Source organism: Rhinolophus sinicus, chromosome 15, assembly GCF_057876585.1.
Source record: "Rhinolophus sinicus isolate RSI-liver-muscle chromosome 15, RSI-T2T, whole genome shotgun sequence".
NCBI classification, from domain to species: domain Eukaryota; kingdom Metazoa; phylum Chordata; class Mammalia; order Chiroptera; family Rhinolophidae; genus Rhinolophus; species Rhinolophus sinicus.
Window position 1 is genome coordinate 119,279,179 of NC_142515.1, and position 24,225 is coordinate 119,303,403.

General features: G+C 36.5%; 1 protein-coding gene across 11 annotated transcripts in view; it reads left to right on the forward strand.

Annotated features, from left to right (window-relative positions):
• Positions 1-24,225, forward strand: part of ELF2 (E74 like ETS transcription factor 2) — a 93,420-nt gene that overhangs the window by 45,312 nt on the left and 23,883 nt on the right. For 2 of the 11 annotated variants that reach the window (XM_019730827.3, XM_074338510.2), the window contains exon 2: positions 5,703-5,805. The exons of the other annotated variants lie outside the window; for them this stretch is intronic. The gene's annotated coding sequence lies outside the window, so the exon portion shown is untranslated. The remainder of the gene's footprint in view (positions 1-5,702; positions 5,806-24,225) is intronic. 11 annotated transcript variants of the gene reach the window in all.

A 24,225-nucleotide genomic window follows, 5' to 3' on the forward strand; every position in this document is an offset into this window, starting at 1 on the left:
AGGAGCTCATATAAGCCATACTGCTAGGTAAGGTCTAACGACATGACAGATTGGAGGAGAGTCATAGGTAAGACATTACTCAGGTTTCTGACACTAAGTGATGGTGATAGGATCATCTAGGGAATTGAGGAAGGCAATTTTGGGAAGCAGATAAGTTTGGTAATAGGCGTGTTGATGTTGAGATTGAAGCTGAGTGTGTAAGGGGAAGTATTTAGGTATTTAAAGATGCACAAATGTATAGTCAGGGTCCCATCGCAAAGGAGATGGCATACTCAAATTAGTATATTTTAAGGAACGTTTTAATAAATGACTAGTTACAAATATGTAGGCAAACTTAGGATACCCATAAGAGATAGGGTGGTGCTTGAGAGCCGAAGTAACAGAGCTGTTTCTGTCCTTGGCTCTTGGGCTAAAGGGTGGGAAGGGTCACCAGAGAGTCTTGGAGAGAGGGTCACCTTGGGAGAATCCTGGCACCTTTGGTTAAAGGGCACAGCTGGCTTGAGGGCGATGGCATAGAGAGGGAGGGAGCCAGGGAATAAGTACTCTGATTTTATTTGTCCTTCCTTCCTCTAATCCCTTGCAAGGCACTCCATTGACCAAAACCAACCTGAAACCTAGGACAATAGATCTGGAGGGGAAAACAGAACCTACGTATCTGGTACAACTGAAGCTTAATAAAGAAAGGTCAAGGAGAGACTGATTTGGGGATCAGGCTCATTGAAGCCATGGAAATAAAGGAAATCTCCAAGGGGAAAGGTATTTGAGAAATTTCCTCTAAGGGGAAGATATTAAATTCTGTATTTGTCTCTCTGTGATCAGGAACAAAGGGCACAGAATTAAGGGATTAATTTTAGGGAATGTTTACATTTCGAGGAACATGAAGAAGCCAAAGAGTAGTCAGATATGATAGAAAATTCTGGGTGACTATTCCTGAGTTTTTTTTGTTTGTTTTTTATTTAGGTTTTTTAACAAAATTAGTTTCATGTGTACAAAGCATCGTAATAATTAGACATTTAAACCCCTCATAAAGTGATAACCCAGCCCCCAAGCTACTACCTGTCTGACATCTTATATAGCTGTTACAAAGCCATCGACCATCTTCCCTATGCTGTACTCCACATCCCGTGACTATATATACCTATATATTAGTTATAGGTGACATTCAGTATTATCCTACTTCAGCTTCAGATGTACAGCACATTGGTCAGACATCTACGTAGTCTATGACATGATCCCCCGATAAGTCCAGTGCCCACCTGGCACCTTACATGATCTTTACAACATTGTTGATTATGTTCCTCAGACTGTATTAACTATCAATTTGTGTTTCTTAATGCCTTCACCTTTTCACCCTGCCCCCAACCCCATTCCCATCTATCACCCTGATAGATCTAGTACCTATATGGCACCATACCTAGTTATTACAATATTGTTGGCTTTATTCCTTACGCTATACCCCACATCCCCATGACTACTGTGTGACACCCAATTTGTACTTCTTAATCCCTTCCCCTTTCACCCATCCTTAACCCCCTCCCATCTTAAAGAATTCCCTTCAAGATTCCTTGTAATAATTGTTTGGTGGTGATGAACTCCTTCAGCTTTTTCTTGTCTGGGAATCACCTTATCTGTCCTTCATATCTAAACGACAGCCTTGCTGGATAGAGTAATGTTGGTTGTATGTCGTTGCTTTTCATCACTTGGAATATTTCCTGCCACTCCCTTCTTGCCTGCAAAGTTTGTGTTGAGAAATGAGCTGCCAGTTTTATGGGGGCTCTCTTGCAGGTAACTAGCTGCTTTTCTCTTGCTGCTTTTAAGATTCTCTCTTTGTCTTTAACCTTTGGCTTTTTAATTATGATGTGTCTTGGTGTTGGCCTCTTGGGCTTCATCTCGTTTGGGACTCTCTGTGCTTCCTGGGCTTGCATGTCCATTTCCTTCACCAGGTTAGGGAAGTTTTCTGTCATTATTTCTTCAAACAGGTTTTGAGTTCCTTGTTCTCTCTCTCCTCCCGCTGGTACCCCTGTAATACAAATGTTGGTACACTTCATTTGTTGGTCCCAGAGGCCCCTTAAACTCACCTCAGTTTTTTGGATTCTTTTTTCTTTTTGCTGTTCTGATTGGGTGTTTTCTGCTACCTTGTCTTCTACACCGCTGGTTGGGTCCTCTGCCTCATCGAATCTGCTGTTGATTCCCTGTAATATGTTCTTCGTTTCCATTGTTGTATCCTTTGTTTCTGACCGGTTCTTTTTCATGGTTTCCATCTCCATTTTTATGCTTCCTGTGTCCCTGTTGAAGTTCTCCCTGACATCAGTGAGCAGTCTTTCAGCCAGTGTTTGAAACTCTGCATCTAGTAGGTTGCTTATCTCCATTTTGCTTAGTTCTTCTTTTTCTGGAGCTTTGTTCTGTTCTGTTATTTGGGACATGTTTCCTTTTCTCTCCATTTTGGCTGCCTCCCTGTGTTTGTTTCTATGTATTAGGTAGGGCTCCTATGTCTTCCGGTCTTAGCAGAGTGGCCTTCTGTAGTAGGTGTGCTGCTACACACAGTTTTTCAGTGACACAGTTTTTCTGGTCACCTGAGCCACGGGCTCTAGGTGAGTCCCTTGTGTGGGTTGTGTGTGCCCTCTTCTTGTAGTTGAGCCTTGGTTGATAATTGCACATCAGTGGGAGGGACTGACCTTTGGGCTCCCTGGATGTGAGGACTGGCCTTGACTACAGTGGAAGGGTTGTTGTGCAGGGGCTGATCCTACAGAGCAGGATCTGCCTCAGCAGGACTCTGGTGCCCGCCCAATCCGCCCCTTGGGTGTGTCGTACTTGGAGGCGGAGGCTGCTGGGTAATGCTCTGGCTCGTTTTGAAGCTGGCCACTGGGGGCGCCAACACCAGGACCACCTTGGAGGGGATCCACGGTAGGTCTCCTTAAGGCACAGCCTGTGCCCCAGGGGCCACTGGGCAGGAGCCACAAAGGAATCTGCTGATGGTTGCCGCCTGTGCTGTGCTGGGAAGCGCCTTGAGAGACTAAGCCATGAAACGTGGCCGGCTGCTGCTAAGGCCTCACTTAGGGCAGCTCAGCCAGAGGTACAGGACACGCTCAAGCCAGATGCTGCTTGTCTGGGTTCTGTGAGCCTCTGAGAGAGCCTAGGAAAGTCTGCAGCTTGAGCCAACGCAGGCGGTCTACACGAAAAAGCCACTGGAAGCGGCCTGGGTGTGCCTGAAAGTTGGGCGTGGTGAATGAACAGCAGAGACTCAAATATGGCGGCCACCTGCGTCTGCAAGCCAGGAAGGGGGAGGCTCAACAAAGAAACAATGGCCTCCGCCAGCTCCCCCGTCCGGGAGGAAGCCTCCTCTCCAGCCCCTTTCCAAGCCAGACAGCTCAGTTCTCCCCCGTATGTCCCTGCCATCTCTCCAGTTGCTGCTGTAGAGCTGGAGCTCAGCGTGCGATTCCGATGGTGGGTAAGTCCACGCACAGGCCCTTTACAAGGAGCGCCTGGGAGTGCAGCCGCCCTCCGTCTCGGTCAGTCACAGTCTCCGCTGGTTTTCACAACCAGAAATTAGGGGACTTCTCTCCCTGCCACTGGAACCCTGGGCTGGCGTGGGGCTGGATCTCTCATTCCTTTAGGGGATGGGGTGACCCCCACAGCCGAAATAGCTCTCCCGGTCTTTAATGGTCACACGCGGGTGTGGAACCAGCCCGTTCCATGTCTCTGCCCTTCCTACCGGTCTGGAGGTGGCTGCTTCTGCGTGTCCTTAGTTGAAAGTTCAGCTTGATTTTAGGCGATTCTCAATAATAGTTGTTTTGTAGATTGGTTGTAGTTTTGACGTGGTTGTGAGAGAAGGTAAGCACAGCATTTACCTAGTGCGCCATCTTGGTTGTCTCGCGGAGGTTGTTGTTTTTGTTTTTTCCTTTTTAGCCTTTTAAATAGCTCTCTTTAGTAGGAAAGGTTAGAACATTAATTTAGTCCTTGTTTCAGATTTCCACTTTATCACTTGTTAGTATTTAACCTTTTCAGAGTCTGTTTCACTGTCATAAAGTAGGAATTCAAGGTTGTGAGGAATATGTACAATAAATATGTAAAGCATAGTGCTTATTACTTAGTAAGTTCTCCGGAAGTGTTCTTTTAACTTCATTAGCACCTTTCCTTGTGCCTTCAAATATGGAGAAGGTCTTTTATACAGTAAAACAATATTTGTTTTCTTCTCTGGTATATTTTTCTATCCTTTCACTTCCACTTAAAAAAACAAGTGCTTTATACCTTCAGGCTGTACTTTTTCCTCATTATTTCCTCCTAACTTACTGTGTTTTGGCAACTACATTTATAATTCTCTTGAAGCTCTTTGTTCATAGGATTTCAAAGGCCACTCCTCTGCCAAATTCAGTGACCTACGGAATCATCCACAAGGAGCTCCTTCCTAATCTACTAAAACATTGTATTTTTGTAATTTTTCTTACTGCCCCTGGTATGGACTTGCTGTTTATGTTTCTGAGCTTTTGTTCAAATAAGTTTCTGTCAAGAATGTGTTTGGATGTTAGCCATTCTTCAAGGCCCAATTACGTGAAACTTTCCACAATAATTGTGGCCTACAATAAACACTCCTGACCTTCTGTTAGACCATCTGGATTGAGGCACTTAGCATTTCCTTTCTTAGACTATTCTTGTGTGTATGTGCCTTCAGTTTTCAGAGAGAGTGTGTAAATCCCTTTAGGACAGCGTCCATATTTTTAGGATTTGTCAATTATAGTATATAATACAGTGTTGAACACATAGCTGTTAGGAAATATCGACTGGAACAAGTTGACTTGGACTTAATATTGCAGTATAATCAAGAACCATCTATATAAGACCTTAAATATATTTTCTTTTCTGTTTATATAATGAATATTGAATACCTTAGGGTTATTTAAAATATAAAAAAGGTAGTCATCCAAAAAACATAAATATGGTCATCTATAATATACCAAAGCCATAATGTTGTCATACTTAGATTAACATCATGTTGAAATCTCAGTAAGTTTTAATCATTCTCGCTTACACCTAAATTTTTTTTTCTTACAATGAAAGCAGTTCATGCTCATTGGAAAAATTTTTAAGTATTGCAGAATAAACAAACAGTGAAAATCAGTCATAATCTTCCCAGTGAGAAGACAGTACTGCTTTTCTATATTTCCTGCTGGCCTTTTTTTTAAAAGTTCATTTTAAGCGTAATTAACATCGTGTTACGTAATATAAGTAGACTTACTAATCTTTACTAACAAATACTGGCTGAAATGGGTCTAGTAGTTTCCTACTTCTCTCTTCTGATCATTGGGATCAGGACTTTTGTTTTTAACCGGGTATTAAAACATAAAACGTTGAACTTAGTAAATAAAGTAATTACCAAGAAAACTTCTTTTGTGATCAACAACATTGTGTTTAGAGAGTAGTTGAAAAGACAGATGAATGATAAGAATTTTTATGTAATTCAACAGGAGAACTGCTTTTTAAAAAATAAGTGAAAGTTTAGGTTTTTTTAAAAAATGCAGTTAAAAAAATAAAACTCAATTTCTCTCTTGAAAAATAAGATAAGGAGCCAAATTTCTTTCTTGAAGAACCTCAAGACTAAGTTGGCTTCATGATGAGCTGTGATAACTTTTGTATTTGTTATATCATCAGAAATCCTCCCTGTGGCACAAAAGGACTCTTTTAATTAGAAAATATTGTTGCCACAGGGAGGTAGAAGACCGACATGAAACACTGGGGGTCTGAAAAGGAGCCCCTGTCCTAGGATCACCTGAAGGGGAGACAGATTGAGCCAGGAGGAAGACAATGCTGGTAGGTTGGTTTTTGATTTATTAAGAATGTTTACATTAATAACAATGATTTCAACCACCTAGACCATATTTTTGTTTAAAGGGTGACAATGACTCCTCATTAAGGAGGGAAAAATAATACAGTAGTATTTTTCCTCTTGAACACTTTGCTACCTGAATTATCCCCTCCCATGGTCCTAATATTTGTCTCTTTTTATAGATAAAGCTCTAGAACTATTTCATGCCTTCATTTCCTTGGAAGCTACTACTGATTGAACATCTTCAAGCCTTTTATAATTTTCATTTCTGGTATTTCTGCTTCTAATGTAGACTTTCTCCTAAATTTTTTAAAAGAAGTATTTTCTTCCAGTTATCTATTTTCTTGAGTTTAGCCTAGTTACCTAGTTTTCTAAAAACATAAAAATGTGAATCTTCTGTTCATTCAGTTTTGATTCTAGAATTGTTTGAATTAGAATTGTACTGTGATTTAGATCAGTTGAAAGCATCATTAGAGAAAAGTTTTAATATTTTAATAACTGTATTTCATTTAGCCTAAGGTGCCATCAGTTGTAAGAAACATTATTTTAGACCACTAAAAGAAAAAAATGCTACCAATTATAAATTTTAGGAGACTATCAATTGTAAGATACATCCTGATTTCAGAGATGTCAAAATGTGAAAAAAAAGTACATCTTAGAATTAATTAAATACAGTATTATGCAATTATGAATCTTCCTGAAATTCCCATTTACTGGAATTAGACACTAAAATATCATCTTTATGAAAAATGCTGGTGAGTTGCAGTTGTGGAAGTGCCTGTATATGCTGATGAAGATCTCTAAATTCTTTTTTTAAATTAAATTTATTGGGGTAACATTGGTTAATAACATGATACAAGTTTCAGGTGTATAATTTTATAATACATCATCTGTATATTTGTGGTCTCACCACCCAGTCTGGTCTCCTCCTGGCACCGTGTATACTCTATTCATTCTCCCCCACCACGCTCCAGGATCTCTAAATTCTTTACTCTCTTTTATGAGAGGGTATTTAAGTAAAAAAATCACTTAACTGTATTGTTTAAAGGTATACAAAATAACCATAAAGCATTAAATTATGGAGAATATAAAAGTTGAAAAAGTATTTTAACGTTAACACTTATTTAAATCAATAAAGTTTTTATCATAATTGAATATCACTTTTTAATTGGATTTTGTGATCCAAAAAATTGAATAAATAAAATGAAGCTTCTGCTTTCTAAACTGTAATTTTAAAACAGGATCCTTCAAAGGCTCTTTAAAATGACCACTGAGTTTTTGTGCACTTGAATATATGTTCTATGATTATTAACTATGTGAAGAAGAAAATAGTGGTCAAAAGCAAAGGCATCCCCTGTAAATTAGTAAAGTAGAAATTAAAAAGAATATGTGTATACTTTTTAAGAAACATCTATTTTATATAAAAGGAAAGATAAGTATATTTAGAAAATTGATCATTAAAGGATGTTTGGGTTTGGAAACTAGCAGCATTCATTCCTTTGCACTCAGATTTTTTTTTAAACAGTAGGTAACTAGTAAATATATAACAATATGTTTAAGTAGTACAATTTTATTAATTTAGGCTGAGGAGAGGGCTAAATACGAATTATATAGAATTTTGAGTAGCACACAGGTTACAGATGTTGCCACGTAGGGATGGTTCAAGGTTGTTAGATGTACACATAGCAGTGCTTTTAAAAACTCATCTCTAGGCAGAGTCATACATTCATTCATCCTCCACCAGCTCTCCCTGAGGACCTGCAGCGTGTCAGGCTCAGAGCGCTACGCCTTGTGGTAAACAAGACCCTGACTTTACCTTCGCCAGGCTTTCAGCTTTGGGGAGAAGATGAACAATTAAACATGCTATTATAACAAAATGTGATTGAGTGTTATGATAAGATTAATGAGAGGTTTAAAAGAGTATACAGCAGGGGAATGCCTCCCTGAGGATGTGATATTTAAACAGATTTGAATGGTTTGAAGTAATGGGTCAAGCTGAGAATAACGGGTAAAAGTCTGGAGGAAGGAGAAGGAACATGGCCTATTTGAGCTGCAGAAAAGAATTAAGTGTGGCTTGAATATGGATTATGAGAAGGGAAGGAGATCAAAGTGAGGCTAAAGGGGTAGAGAAAACTTACTGCTGAGGACTTTGTAAGCTTTGTATCTGTTTGCTGGGCCTTATCTAAAGGGTAGTGGGAAGCCTTTGAAGAGTTTCAAACAAAGTATTTTTTTATACAAATTTAGTTGTTTCCAAAATAGCACTGTAAATGGAAAGTAAAATAAGACAAAGCATCACCTAGAATAAAGTCCGAACTCCTTATATCCTCATTTACAGCTCCCGAATAGCTAGTTGTTAACTGTTTGTATTCAGCTTCCACTAAATTGTCGCCCTCTACAGATTGGGGCTGTAGGTAGGCTCGCTGCCCATAGTAAGTGAAAAGGTATAGAGAAGAGGGAGGTGCACAGCTAGCCTTTCTTTTTGGAATTAAAAGCTGGGTGCTTTGGTCTGTGTTGTTTCAGGAGGAGGAGGGATTATTCATTGTCATTTATGCATCCTCCATGCCCTTTTGTAAATTGGGAAAAGGGTCTGTAAGTTTTCTCAGATTTATCACTTAGAGGCGGTCATGTACACTTTCAAAAACATTTTTACTAAGTTTATTGGGAATGACACTGGTTAGAAATAGTTATATAGGTTTCAAGTCTACAATTCCTTAATACATCATCTCCATATTACATTGGGTGTTCACCAGCCGAAGTCAACTCTCCTTCCATCACAATATATGCGTCCTTACCTTTTCCCTTTTCTACCTACCCCCCTACCCCATGAACACTTTTAACCCAGGTTAACTGTTAACTGTTAACTTTTGTATGTTTTTTAAAATCTTTTGGTGTCATGGACCCCTTTCACCATATGGTGAAACCTGCGGACCTCCTCCCAGGTCACTGTTTTAAAATATATAAAATACCTGGGATTACCAAGGAACCAGATGTATTGAAATTCAGCTCTCAGACTATTTTTAGTTGTGATATATTGAGGCATATGCTTCGTTAATTATTAAATAATGAGATCTAATAGACTGCTGTAATTTCAAAGTAGTGATGACTATACATGACATTTTGAGATATCTGTAAACTATAATATGATATGAAAATGTTTTATTTCTTTTGGTCAAAAGCCACAGATACTGCCAAACCTCCTGTGGTTTGGACCTTTATTTAAAATTAAAGTGCTAAATTTCAGTTAGAACCTGAAAAACAATTTTCCCGGGTCTCATCCTATTATCTTAGCTGTCATCCATCTTTTTCTTCATCCTTTCTCCTCCTCCATCTTCTGCCCTACTTCTACTCCTTTTTCTCAAATACAAACTCATAGTAGGGATCTGAAAGCCATTTTAAATGTGTCACTTATTGAATACAGTTTTAGGACACCTGCTATGGAAAAAAAAGGTTCCCAACTAGGGAGTGGTAGTTTTCCTTGTCCCTTAATTAATTGACTTAATTTAACTCATTCTAAAACATTCTTATGTTGAACATTTAGTATATTTCTTTAAAGGCTTATTTAATATTGTATGACCTCTTTGTTGATTTGAGATCCCTTCTATCTCCATGACAAAAATTTCTGTGGCCACTGGTCCTCAGACTTGAGCCTAGATCAGAGTTATGTGGAGACCTTGTTAAAATACAACTCTCTGGGCCCCAACTCCAGAGTTTCTGATTCAGTGGGTCTGGGGTGGAACTCAAAAATTGGTATTTTTAACAAGTCCCCAGCTGAGGCTGATGCTGTTGGCCAGGGATCATATACTTTGAGAACCATTACTTAGACTCTGGGGAATGATAGCACAAAAAGCTTCTGCCATTGTGAAAACTCAGTAATACTGTGGTTTCTTACTATGTTGTGTTATACCTATAACTGATGATTATTATTGGGGGTGAAAAGATACTAAAATTCTTTCAGGTTTACATGAAATGATGTAATGCATTACCACTGTTAATTCATCAGCAAACATTCATTGAGCATCTACTATATGCCAGGCACTATTTAAGGGATGGAGCTACAGTGGTAGACAAGAAAGGCAATGTCTCTGCATTCATGGTGCTTAGAATCTAGTGGAGAAAGCATATAAGTTCTCCATACTGTAAAATAGCTTTGTCACAAATCAGATTACATAAATGAACATCTCCTGAAATTGTTCTGAGAGTTAATATTTACAGTTATGCTAAAATAATAAACTCACGAATCATTTCTTTTTAAGCATTTGTAGCAGCAGATAAAGTCTCCCTCCTTCCATATGACAGTTAAGTACAGGTGAGATACTGATAAACTTAGTATTTATAATGTACAAAGTACCTATTATATACAAAGTACTGTCATAGCTCCTAGGGAGTAAGTGATTCAAAGTTGAATAAGATGCAGTGCCTGGCCTCAAAGAAGCTTACCAACTAAGTTGAAAACAACAAGCATTCACGGAAATAATAGTATGGAGTAGGTAGGGCCGGAGAAAGGCGAGGAAAGACAAAGAATTGCCAAGTATAGTAGCTAATAATCTAAAGGTTCCAGATTGCGTTAGTGCTACTGTGGCGGGTCATATTTAAATTTCATCATAGGGCATAGTTGATAGTTAAGGCCTCTGGGTTTAGGGGCAAAGGAGCAAGCTAAATAGAATTAAGCATCCTAAATATCACCATTTTTATTTTTTTATGTGTGGAAACAGTAACATCAAAAACATGAGTGACTTCTCTTTCCCATTCACAAAAAATCAGAGGACAGTGTGAAGAACTCAACCTGGTCTTATATTAAGCTGTGCCCCAAAAGACGCATTAGAGCTTATGTTCAGGGGCTGTCACCCTGAAAAATCATGCTAGGGCCTATTTTCCAGTTAGCTCTTATTTTCGGGGAAACAGTACTAGATGAACTTACAAAAGATTACTCTAGAAAGTGTTACATGAAAAAGAAAAGAGTAATGTCTCTAATCTAGTTAGCAAAAAGGTACCGCTGTCCCTCAGTAACCCAGAGGGATTGGTTCCAGGATCCCTGTGGATACCAAAATCCCAGGATGCTCAAATCCCATATATAAAATGGCATAGTATTTGCATATAACCTACGCATATCCTCCCATATACTTTAAATCATCTTTACATTGCTTATAATATCTAATACAATGTAAATGCTATGTAAGTAGTTGTACTATATTTAGGGAATAATGACAAGAAAAAAATGTCTATACATGTTCAGTACACACACAGCCGTTGTAGGATTAACCGCGTAGTACACATCAGCAACAACATGATACACAGCACGCGCCAAAAAAATGTATACGCATTTTAAGAAAGGAAAAAACTATTAAAATCGTAATATTCAATATATACCAATAACAAAAGATGAATACAAGTCATATTTGACTTCTGCAATGACAAGAGGTGCTCAAAGTGGTTCCCATCAGCATCCAGACACTTCTGATGACGGCGAACCACTGCTTGAGCAACGTTGACCAAAGTGTCCACTTGTATACATTTTTTTTTGGCACCCCCAGTATACATACACATAATATAGTTAGGCCTACAATTTTTTTTTGGGGGGGGGAGGGGATATTTTTTGACCTGAGGTTGGTTGAATCCTCAGATGCAGAGCCCATGGATATGGAGGGCTGGGTATACTTCTTGTTGTTTATGGTGTTTGACAAGACTTTTAGGAAAATCTGAACTCTTTTATTTTTCTGTAGCACCTTTTTTTTTTTGCAACTTTCAGAAAATAAAAATTTAGAATAATAACATGGAATGAAAAAATTCTTTTGAAGAGGAAACCAAGGATTTGGTTCGAGAGGACAAAGAAGTCAAAAGGTGCTGATTTATTTTTGAGACATTTACTTTCTAGAATAAACTTGAACATCCTTTTTTTCTTCCCTAGAGACATTGGTCTACAGTCAGCATCTATTTAGGTTTACAACATTAAGCTTTAGCCATTTGGTTTGGAAACAACAAGGTTGGCATAATCACATTTGTTTGTAATTCTATTGCTGTCATCACATACTGATTTAGGAGGCCCTCAGAAGTGCCAGTTATCTACTGGAGACAGGAAGACACCAATTGTTATATCTAGGCTTTATCTGCAGGCCTATGTTTTGAGAAGAGAGGCCTCCACAAAAAAGGGAAGAACTTTTGATGAACCGCACCCTTGAGAATAAAACTGAAGGGCAGAAGCCAGTGCATTCAGTTTCCATCTCACAAAGGGAGTCAGGAACTATAGAGACCACCACTGTAAAATGATATGACCCTATGTTTAATTTTGTTATTTTCTGTTTTTCAATAGTAATCAGTAGCAAGCACTGTAACAAAATCCCCACATACTTGTTTTTGGAAGTTATAAAAAATGGGGAGGCTAATGGGAGACTATTAATAGTTAATTCTGCAGTTAGTCTTCGGGGAACCAGAATTACACAAGATAGAATAGCTGAAAGGAGAAGAGAGCAGGCTGAATCCCTGTGCTCACTAAAGGAAGGAAAGCATGAGGAGTTGCCCTGGCTCTGAGACCATTTGTGGAGTCATCTGAGACTGCCTCTCGTGTGCTCAGCACTGTTCTTGTGTGGGTTAGAACAGGAAATTAGATATGGCCACTCAGTAAAGGAGCTGGCTCTCTGTTGGGGGAAATACATGAAAACAAACAAACAAACAAACAAACAAAGACCAAGAAAACAAAACTCTTACTAACCTGAGATTTAGCAAAATCAGTGTTGAGAGTGAGGAGGAGAAAGCTATTAGCTATTGTGATGGAAAGTTCATATTTTATCTGAGTCTGGGAGGATAAATAAAATTTCATTTTGGAAAGTGTTAAAGAAAAAAGAATTCAATGACACTGTTTCATGGTAAGCAAGACTTTATTCAAGGGGGGACTATTGTGATAGGTAAAGAGATCACTGTGACGGAATTTTGCAGTGAGGGAGAGAGAGTTCAACTTTGAATACAGCACAGGCAAGTGGGGATTTATAGTCAAGGAACAGGGTGGGGGGGGGGGTCTGTGGATGGAAAATTACTAAGAGGAAACATCAGGAGTAAGGAGGGTTCTAGCTAAACTGACCTAACAGGATTCTTGTTGAAGACAGGCCAGAGCAATCAGACATCACCTGGGAGATGGTGGAAAATGAGGGACCCAATTAGATACCGAGAGTGATCAGATATAGAGCACTCTGATGACCAGGTAAACTGACTTAGCCAGGTTCTTGATAAAACGATTTGACAAGAAAGTATACAGTTGGGCCTCGGAGAAGGTTCAGGAGCCTGACTAAAGTTTGGCAGGCAAAGAATCTTGGTCAGTAGCAAAGGTTTTTCTGGTTGAGAAGTCATCATTTACACCTTCTCTCTTACTTCCAAGTACATTACCAAATCATGTCAGTTTTGCCTCCAAAATATATCTTTTTTTTTTTAAAATAGATTATTTTATTAGTTTTTTTGTGTGACTATATTGAACTTCTTTAAATGTAGTCTTTAATGATTGCTGTGGTTTTTTTTTGTTGTTGTTTGTTTTTGTTGAACTGGCAACCTTGTGGTTGAGAGCCCACTGGCCCATGTGGGAATTGAACCGGCAGCCTTCGGAGTTAGGAGCATGGAGCTCTAACCACCTGAGCCACTGGGCCGGCCCCCAAAATATATCTTGAATCTACCAATTTCTTTCCATTTTCATGGCTACTAGCCTAGTCCAATCTGTAGTTATTTGTTGTATGAGCCAATGTGCTAGCTTTTGGCCTTGTAATTGGTCTTCTTGTTTTAACTCTTGCCCCTTCTCCATGCCATCCCAAACAATCCATTCTTCATATGGTAGTTGAAGTGACTGAAAATATATATTTGGAAATTGAATCATGAATCTCCCTTCCCTAAAACCTTTCAGTGGGTTCTAATTGCACTTAGGATAATATTCAGGATTTTTAACGTGGCCTTTAAGACACTAAATAATTTGGCTCTTCTCATCCATCTAGAAACAACGACTATAACAGCAAAAAAAACAAAACCCTAACATTTAAAATTTCTTTCCTATATTGTCAGGAATAGTTCTTTGAGCTTCACATATTAACATATTTAATACTCAACAACTGTAGGCTGAATCATTTTTCCAAGGCTATTTAAGTGGTGAAGCAAGGATTTAAACTCAGACAGTAAGTGGGGCTCCAGAGCCAAGCTCTTAAGTATTATACTCTGATGAATTATATCATACCTGCGCCACCCTCCTCCCCCAACATACACACACTGTTACCTTTCCACCTTTTCCATTAATCCACACTTCACAGGGCACTCACATATGCCATTTTCCTTCTGGAACATAATGCTTTCCATTTTTCAGCTTCTAACTCCAGGTCAACCTTTAGATTTCAGTTTGAATGTCACTTTCTCAGAGAGAGACAGAGAGAGAGACAGAGAGAGACAGAGAGAGAGAGACAGAGACAGAGAGAGACAGACACATGCAAGCTTTAGCTGATCCTCTTCAATCTCAGTTAGGACTGTTCTGTTATTTCTGTCATAGCCCCCATTCTTTTTCTTTTCCTTTTTTTTGTTTTTGATTAGCACCTATAACTTATGATACAGTAAACCCCTATGATAAGGTAGTAATTCCAAAAAAGTTCAACTCTCATAAAATATGGCATTATTGTGAGTTTAATAAATGACCTGAGTCTATGTGAAAGAAGAATGTGTGTGTGTGTGTGTGTGTGTGTGTGTGTGTGTGTGTGTGTGTGTGTGGAATGGGTTCTAGAGTTCAAACTCAGGTATCCAAATCAGTGTAAGGTCTGGGCTGTGGTTTGGTGCCACCTGGTGGTATTTGTGTACTACAGTGATTGCTGTTTGAGGATAGAGTGGAAGATGGGTGTCAGTTACCAGTTAACTTACCTGAATTCATGTATTCATGAACTTTTATTCTATTTACATGTGTGTTTATTTGTTTAATGTTTCCCCACATGCTTCATAAAGCCAAAGACCATATCCACTGTGTTCACTGGTATTGCTCAGAGCCAAACACCAAGTAGGTTTTCAATAAAGTATTTGTTGAATGAGTGAGTGAATAAGAAGACATCATGAACCAGAACAGAATGCCAGAAATTCTGTATTTTATTTGGAGACTGACAAATAATATCGTTTAACTAGAGAATAGGTTTATTGAAGACATATGGTTGAGAGAGAGAGGCAGGAAAGATAGAGTGGAACCAAATTGTGGTAGCCCTCAAATATAATAGGAACTGTGTGAAACATGATCTGGAGATGAGAAGTGAAAAGAAGGACATTTATTTTAACCCATGAGAACACACTAAAATAATAGAAATAGAAGGCATAGCTTCCAAAATACTAAGTTGGAGGGTAGGTTAGGGAATAAACTAAATTTGATTAATTTAATAAAGGCAACAAAAGTTTTTTTTCCCCAAAAAGACTATGGAAATACAAATCATAAATCAAGATAGTTGAAATAAGTCCAAAACATCAGAAATTATATTAAAATCACCTATGGTGATCTTAACATGAGTCTGGGCTATTTTTAACAGATGAACAAAACAAACAAAATGAATAGAAAATATATTCATCAGAAAAATACTAACCAAAGGAAGCTGGTGTAATAAAATCGAATTTAGAGTGAAAATCTTCAATTTGAACATAGACTCTTCAAACTGCTAAAAGGACAATTCAGAAAATATAATCATCCTAAACTTATATGCATCTAACAGCACAGCCTTGAAATACCATTTAAAACAAAAACTTTCAGAATTGCAGACAGAGTGGACATGTCTACAAAATATTGGGACTTTTAACACATCTCTGTCAAAATTGAAAAATCAAGCACACACAAAATTAAAAATGGCATCAAAGAATTGAACCACAGGACTGACAACTTTCATAAACTGGAGATACATAGAACATTGTACCTAACCTAGTAAAAGAAAACCCTGCACATTCTTTTTCAGTTATTTGTAGGTCAGATTTTAACTGTGTACTAGCCCATAGAGGAATCGCAATAATGTCAAAAACATCAGTATCATTCAAAATACATTATTTCATCATAATGCAGTAAAAGTAGAAATCAACAATGAAAAGATAATAAAAATATTTTATAATATTGGCAACTAAGAACTCACTAATGGCTGAAGGAAAAAATGAAAGTTATAAAATATTTGCAGCTAAAAACAATGAAAGCATTGCATATAAAGATTTGAGATGTGATTTTAGCACAACTCACTGGAAATATAATAGCTCTAAATGTAGTTTTTGAAAAATAAGAAAGATTGATACAATGATAATAAAAGTCAATATTAATGAAATAGAAAATAAAACAATACATGATTAATAAAACTATAAAATTAACAAAAATGTATAACCCTCTGTAAAGACAGATCAAGGGAAAATGAGTGCTATGAAAAACAAAAACATGACCAACAGAATGGAGTTTAAAAACCATAAGAGAATACTGTGACCAACATATTTCCAAGGAATTTGAAAAACTATGGAGTTGACAAATAAATAAATAAGTAAATAAATAAACATTACAACTAACTCAAGAAGAAATAGAAAACCTAAACGGATCGATAACCATTTAAATTCTTTAATTTCACATATGCTTCCCCTCATTCAAATAAAATCTAGACCTAGATCTGGTACTAAAATTTCAAGAGCTGCATAATCCCTGTCATATACAAACTATTATATTAGGTTGGTGCAAAAGTAATTGTGGTTTTTGCAATTATTTTTAACCTTTTAAACTGCAGTTACTTTTGCACCAACCTAATAGAAAATATTAAAAGAGCTTTCCAACTCATTTTATGATTCTAGTATAACCTTAGCCTTAAAACTGATGCAGTATAAAAAAAGAAAATTTCCTGCTGAATTTATGTATGATCATAGTTACAAATATTCTAAATAAAGAATATCAAATCAGGGGTGGCCGGTTAGTTCAGTTGCTTAGAGCCCGGTGCTCTTAACAACAAGGTTGCTGGTTCGATCCCCACATGGGCCACTGTGAGCTGCGCCCTGCACAATTAGGTTGAAACAACTACTTGACTTGGAGCTGATGGGTCCTGGAAAAACACATTTACATAAATAAAAGTTAAAAAACAACAACACATCAAATCAAATCAAGCACCAATTTACAAAAACATAACGACTAAATCCATACTAGGAAGGCAAGGAAGACTAAATATTAGAACACCTATTAACGTAATTCACCACATGAATAGATTAAAGGAGAAAAACCAATATAATCATCTCAGTAGCTCCAAAAAGCATTTGTTAAAATTCACCATCTTCTGGGCATAAAGACTTAATCTGGATTGGAACTTGATAAGGGGTATATATTAAAAATCTATAGCAAATATAATTAATGAGGAAACAATGCCAGCTTTCATCTTTAGTGATTAGCATTATTATTGGTGTTCCTAGCAAATGCAAATAAGACCAAGAAAAAAAAAAGAAATAAAGGGCATAAAGATCAGAAGGAAAGAAAATAGTTTGCAGATGGTTTAATTAACAGAATTTAAGAGAGTATATAGATTTTAAAACCCAAATGTTCATCAGGTTTGCTGTATACAAGAGCAATAATCAGCAAATGAAACAAAAAATATCCCATTTATAACAGTAAAAAACTTAATTAGGTATTTAGGAATAAATCTAACAATAATATGCAAGACTATTATGAAAACAAGAATTTAACTTTATTGAGGGACATAAATAGATATATAGCTTATTAAAGAAATAAAAAACCTGAACAGACCAAAACCATTTGGTTCCTTTAATCTTTAACCCACAAACACAAATGGAAAACTGGACATGGTAAAGCCTTTAATTCTATAAATTCAGTACAATTCTGTTCAAAATCCTAAGAGGACTTGTTTTTGGTGTAACAGTTTTGACAAACTGTTAGATAAAGGTCCAAAAATAGTCTAGATAATTTTGCAAAAGAACAAAGTGTGGAGTACTTGCCCTCCGATCCATAAAGAATGATTCTAAAGCTACAGATAATTTTAAAATGTGTTATTGGCCCATATAGAGATGGTTTAGTAGGATAGAATAGAAAGCCTAGAAACAGTAACACATATGAAAATTAAGTTCACGAACTCATCCTAGGAAAAGTGCTACACACCTCATTGCTGAATATCACTATGGTCACCTTCAAAGTACTTCCCTTGGGAAGTTATGCACCTATGCCAGCGCCTAGTCCACCCTTTAAAGCAATTCTGGAACTCTTTTTCTGGAATGGCCATCAGAGCTGTCATCTTATTACCCTTGATGTCCTGAATGTCATCAAAACGTCTTCCTTTCAATATTTCCTTTATCTTCAGGTGAAGAAAGAAGTCATTGGGGGCCAGATCAGGTGAGTAGGGGGGGTGTTCCAATACAGTTATTTGTTTACTGGCTAAAACTCCCTCCCAGACAGTGCCGTGTAAGCTGGTGCATTGTCGTGATGCAAGAGCCATAAATTGTTGGCCAGAAGTTCAGGTCGTCTTCATCTAACTTTTTCACGCAGTCTTTTCAGCACTTCCAGATAGTAAACTTGGTTAACTGTTTGTCCAGTTGGTACAAATTCATAATGAATAATTCCTCTGATATCAAAAAAGTTTAGCAACATCGCTGCAACAAGTTTGAGAACTTAATTGTCAGACTTCGTATATTTATACCTAGCATATAATAGACATGGATTTATAAATCAGTGGGAAAGGATGGACTGTTCAATAAATTGTATTAGGATAGTTGGCTTTTTATATAGAGGAAAGTAGAATTGGATCCCTATTTCAATTAGTTTTAGTTTTTCAATTGATTTATTCCTCTTTAGTCTTTTTATTTATACAACAATCCTATCTTCCTCATAATCATAAAATCAAGTTTGATTAATGGGTATTTTTTATTGGTTGTGTATATTCTGTTATATATATTTAAAATTTACTCTTATAGACATAGTATTATGTATCTCACTTGGTTTCGTACTTATTTTTAGTAAGTACAGTTCTTAATATCCATACATGTTGCTTTGTATATATCTGATCTGTTGTTTCTAATGGCTGCACAATACTCCATGATAGACATACACCACATTTTACGCTTCTACTTGCCCAGTAATGGATACTCGTCACTCCTTTCTTGTATCAACTACTGCTGTGTAACAAACTACCCTAAATTTATTGGTTTGAAACCTGAACCAGTTATTGTTTCTCCTCGGCCTATGGGTTCGCTATATGGTTTTACTGAGATAGGCGGGCTTACTCAAGCCTGTGGTCATCTGTGGATCAGCTGGGAGCTTATTGGTCTCGGAAGATCTCAGCTGGGACAACTCAGCCCTCCTTCTTTCTTCTTTCTGGTCATCATGTTTCTTTTACATTTCTTATGGTGTTGGACAGGAATATCATGTGATACTTATTGGCATCCCTGTTTCATTCCCCATCTTGAAGGGAGTATATCTGAAGTTTAAACTTGAAGTTCAGTGTTTGTCTTAGGGTTTAATATATACTATGTGCCAAGTTAAGGAAGTCCCATCTATTCCTTTGTCTTGGTTTTTGCGTTAGTTATACATGTAAGTATGGAGTATTATTAGATGCTTTTTCGGCATTCTTTGATAAGTCATGATTTTTCTCCTTTATTAATGTGGTCAGTTAATCGACAGATTCTCAGACATTGAACTCTCCTTGTGTTTGAGAATACATATTGCTCATTTTGCTTTGTTTTGCTTTAAGTTAAGGACCTTTCATAAGTAATATAGAACTATAATTTTCTTTTCTTATGTTATCCGTATCTGGTTTTGGAATGAAGATTACACTAGGCTCATAAATAACCCAGGCTGCTTTCATTTATTATTCTCTTTTATTTTCTGCAACAGTTGCTATAAGAATTAATTTTAAAATCTGGATTTTATTTTGCGGAGAGAAGGTTTTGGACTACATTTTAATTTCTTTACTACTTACTATTCTATTCACTTTTTTTCTTTGTATAATTCATCCAGATTTCAACTTTATTAGCATATAATTGTTCATAATACTGATTTATTATTTCTGTATCTGTTGTATGTATAGTTATTTCTCCCCTTTTGTTCTGTGTTACATTTGCGCCTTCTTTTCTTGATAATGCTTGCTGAGGTCCATCTGTTTTTTAATCTTTTCAAAATTATCTTTCGGTTTTGTGAATCTTCTCTATTTTTTCAAAATTATAGATCCCTATTTCATTTGTCCTGCTCTTCATTATTTCCTTCCTTCTTGTTTCATTGTGTTTGTTCTTTAAGAATTGAATGTGCTTTGCTTGTTTATTTTTAAACTTTTCCATTTCCTGACCTCTAAGTACTATTTTAGGTGTGTCACACATAGTTTGACATGTTGTATTTTTATTGTAATGCATTTCTAAATATTTCTTAATTACTTTATGGTTTCCTTGTTATTTCAAGGACTATTTAACATACACTGTAAGGGAAAAACTCATATTAATTTGACTATATCAAAATTTAAAATTTTTGTAGGCTATAGGATACTATAGAGCATCCAAATTAAAAGTCAGACAGCAGGCTGGCAGACGTTATTTGCAGTACATATCTGAATTATTATCTAGAATATGTTAACATTTTACAGGCCAGTAAGACAAACGGTGTCATAGAAAAATGACAAAGGATATCAATAGACAAGTCACAGGGGAAATGTTAATGGCTAATAAGTATATGAAAAAATGTTTGTCCTCAGTATTATTAAGTATATGGAAATTAATACAGCAGTGAAAATTTTCTTGTCACCTAACAGATGGCAAAATTTTAAAAGTCTAATTTTATCTTTTATTGACAAGAACGTGAGAAAAATGGGAACTTGAATACATCACTAGTAGGATTTTAGACTTACTCAGCTACTTTGGAGAGACATATAAAAAATGTACTTATATACCTGTATATAAGTGCATGCACTTATATACACACACTTATATGGCATAAAAAATGCACTTATTCTGTGATCTAAAATTTCTATTTGTAGGTGTATACTGTGGAAAGACTCTAGCATTCATGCTTAAGAAAACATAGATAAAGAACTTTTAACAGCATTGTTTATAAAAGTGAAAAATTGAAGCAACTTTATTTTCCTACTAGTAGATAATTCGATAAATAAAATGGGGTAAATTCATGCACTGGAATACTTTGTAGCATGCAAAAAGCATAGCTATATTTACTTATACCAACATAATAGAATGCAAATCTTCAATGAAAAGAGTAAATTTTAGAATGGTATATATAATATGTCATTTGTTTGTATACCCAGAGCATGCAAAATAATGCTGTGTATCATTCTGGGATACACATGTGCACGCGCACACACGCACACACGGATAAATATATATACAAACACAAAAACATAAAAGTATAAAAAATAGACTGGAAGAATATACACAAAACTCATGTCAGTGGTTTCTTTGGGGAGATGAATGATGAATGAAGGATTGGAGGTAGTAGTCAAAGATGTTGTGTTCACCTATAATATGCTATTTCTTAGGTGAAAAAACACAAAACAAATACACACCTTCAAGCATAAATAACAACATGATACCAGTTGTTGGTTCTGTGTAGTGGGAACGTAGCTATTTGTTATATTATTTTTTGTAATTTCATGTATGTTTTAAATTCCTCTCAAAAATTGTATGAGCTGAGTTCCTAAACTAGGAACACAAATTTCTTGCCTAGAAAGAAAGATAGTCTTCTAGGAGTGGCTGCTAAGTATTGGAAGCAGTGTTCTGCCTTGTATAAACCATTATGTGAAGAATCAGTAAGCTCAAGGAGAGTCTGGCCCAGGGATAATTTAAATAAAATGCAGAAAGCATGAACCTAAGCTAAATCAAAAGTCTCAAAAACGGTGCATACTGGATCCTTACTCATTGTAGGATTTTCATGGTCCATAAATACATATGGCAAGATAACTTAGGATAAAACAACTTTGGGGAGTCATGAACCTCTTTGAGAATCTTAAAATAGTCATAGCCCTTCTCAGAAAAATGTACATTTCACTAACAAAATTTTACCTTTTTCTGACCCCTATTAAAAATCCATGTCTTATAAAGGCTTTTATACATATAAATAATTTAACTTTCCTGGGTAGTAGTCCAAAATGTAGCATATACTCACTATTCTCTGGCTTCATGTATAAGCAGTTTTGTATATCATACTGTCTCTAAAAAACTCATCCTTAGTGGGGGTTCTGTGTGAATTGAAAATGCTTAATTTTTTTTCTTTTGACACATTATGTGTGCTACCAGGTGTAGAAATAGGCACCTACAACAGAAATGTACTCAAAGTAAGTGCTGGATAATCATTTGTTGAATAAATGAATGAATATGTGCTATGGGTTCAAACATCTTCATTTTAATATTTAATAATATTTTACAAAACCTGACCATTAAATAAAACAGTAGTATAAAAACTACAAATACAGAATTAAACAGTAGTATAAAACATATGAGATAATTCATTTTTTCTTTTTGTAAAATAAGTCTATACACTGCATTCCTATATGTATTGTCTACCTTCCAATATTAGTGAACCAGGCTTTACTTAATGATCCTAAATCACTTGATTTCAGCTTGTTGTCCTTTGATGGACGTTTTTCTTACAGCTTAGTTTTCTTGATCCTTTTCTTCGCCTAAACATGCCCAACACGCCACACCCCAGCTTTGAATTTCATTTTTAGTTCTGTTGTATCAGAAAAGCTTAGGCTATCTGGCCTACTCTTATTGTTCTCCCACCATTCACTGCTCAAATTTTAGAAAGACACTGAACCATTGCTTTAGCTTTGACATTAAAAAAGCAAAGCATCAACCACTTTGCAATTTACAATTCATCAATATAATAGTAAAATGGATTTAACTTTCATCCATTTTATAACTTCTAAGTTTTATGGATAAAGATTGTTTTGTAGAATTTTTGACCTTGAAATCATACTTACTATGTGACTTCGGCCAAAATATTTAACTTCTTGGGTCCTCAGATTCCTGATGTGTAAAATGAGGGCATTAAATCTGCGTTCTGAAATAACTCTACTGTTGGTAAAGAGCTATTATTACGAAAATAGGAAATTGGCATCCTTCTTCCAAATTAATGGATAGACTCTCTCCTCCCTTTGATTCCTTCCTATAAATTTTTGTTTTTAAGAACTTTAAAGCCTATTTTGTGCTTCGTACTAGTAAGTGATAGAGCACACAATTCTGTTTGGTTTTTAAAGTGTAATATACGAGGTATGGTCAAACAATCTGGTGAATGTTTAAATATAAAAAAATTTATTACAGTAAAAGACACATTGCCATTTATCCGCCTCAAAATACTCTCCCTCACTTCGAACACACTTATCCCATCATTCTTGCCACTTTCTGAAGCAGTTCTGGAAGTCCTCTTTCATGAGTGTTTTTAGTTGAGCTGTTGTGGCTGCCTCGAGGTCCTGAATCATTTTGACTTTGGGGAAGAGCCAGAAGTCACATGGTACCATGTTTTTATTTGACAGAAATTGCCATATACCAGAAGCGACATGTGATACAGAGCATTGTCATGATGGAGGATGACTTGGGGCACACTTGAAAACACACCTTCTCTCATCCAAAGCTTGCACCTGACTGACTGCATTGAACAAGCTGAAACTTGTCATGCTGTTACTAAGATTCAACATGCTGTTTCCCATATTGAAAATCCCTGCCTTTCTGTTGAGTGGCACGTGGCAGCAGCATTCACCATATTTTGTGATTGCAACAGAAAGACTCCGTGTCACACATTGCTTCTGGTATATGGCAATTTCTGTCAAATAAAAACATTATGGTGTGTCCTCGTCCACCTTGTTCAGCGGATCTGGCACCACGCAACTTCTAGCTCTTCCCCAAAGTCGAAATGACCATGAAAGGAAAATGTTTTGAATTGATTCAGGACATTGAGGCAGCCACGATAGTGCAACTGAAGACATGAAAGAGGAGTTCCAGAACTGCTTCAGAAAGTGGCAAGAATGATGGGATAAGTGTGTTCGAAGCAAGGGGGATTAATGGCAATGTCTTTTACTATAAATTTTTGTTTTAAATTTAAACATTCACTGTACTTTTTGATCACACCTTGTACTTCATTCATGATAGTCAGGAGAGGAGATCATGATGTGTAGGTTCCTTATTATTTGAACACCTCTAGGTGATGGTTATCTCTAGGCTCCTTTCCAACCATAACATTTTATGATTCTATGAATGAAATCACCAGGACTAGTTAAAAAGAATACCATTGAAGTCCTATATAGTATTGGAAACAATTGTATATTTATATATCTTCCAAGAACTTTTTCCATCTTGGTTACTACAGGACCATAAAATCATTCAAATAGCAAGGGCATCTAATTGGTTTTGGTTATATTAGACTTTAATGATAATGATTCTATTATGAAGACTTATTTTTTAAATGGAGAGGT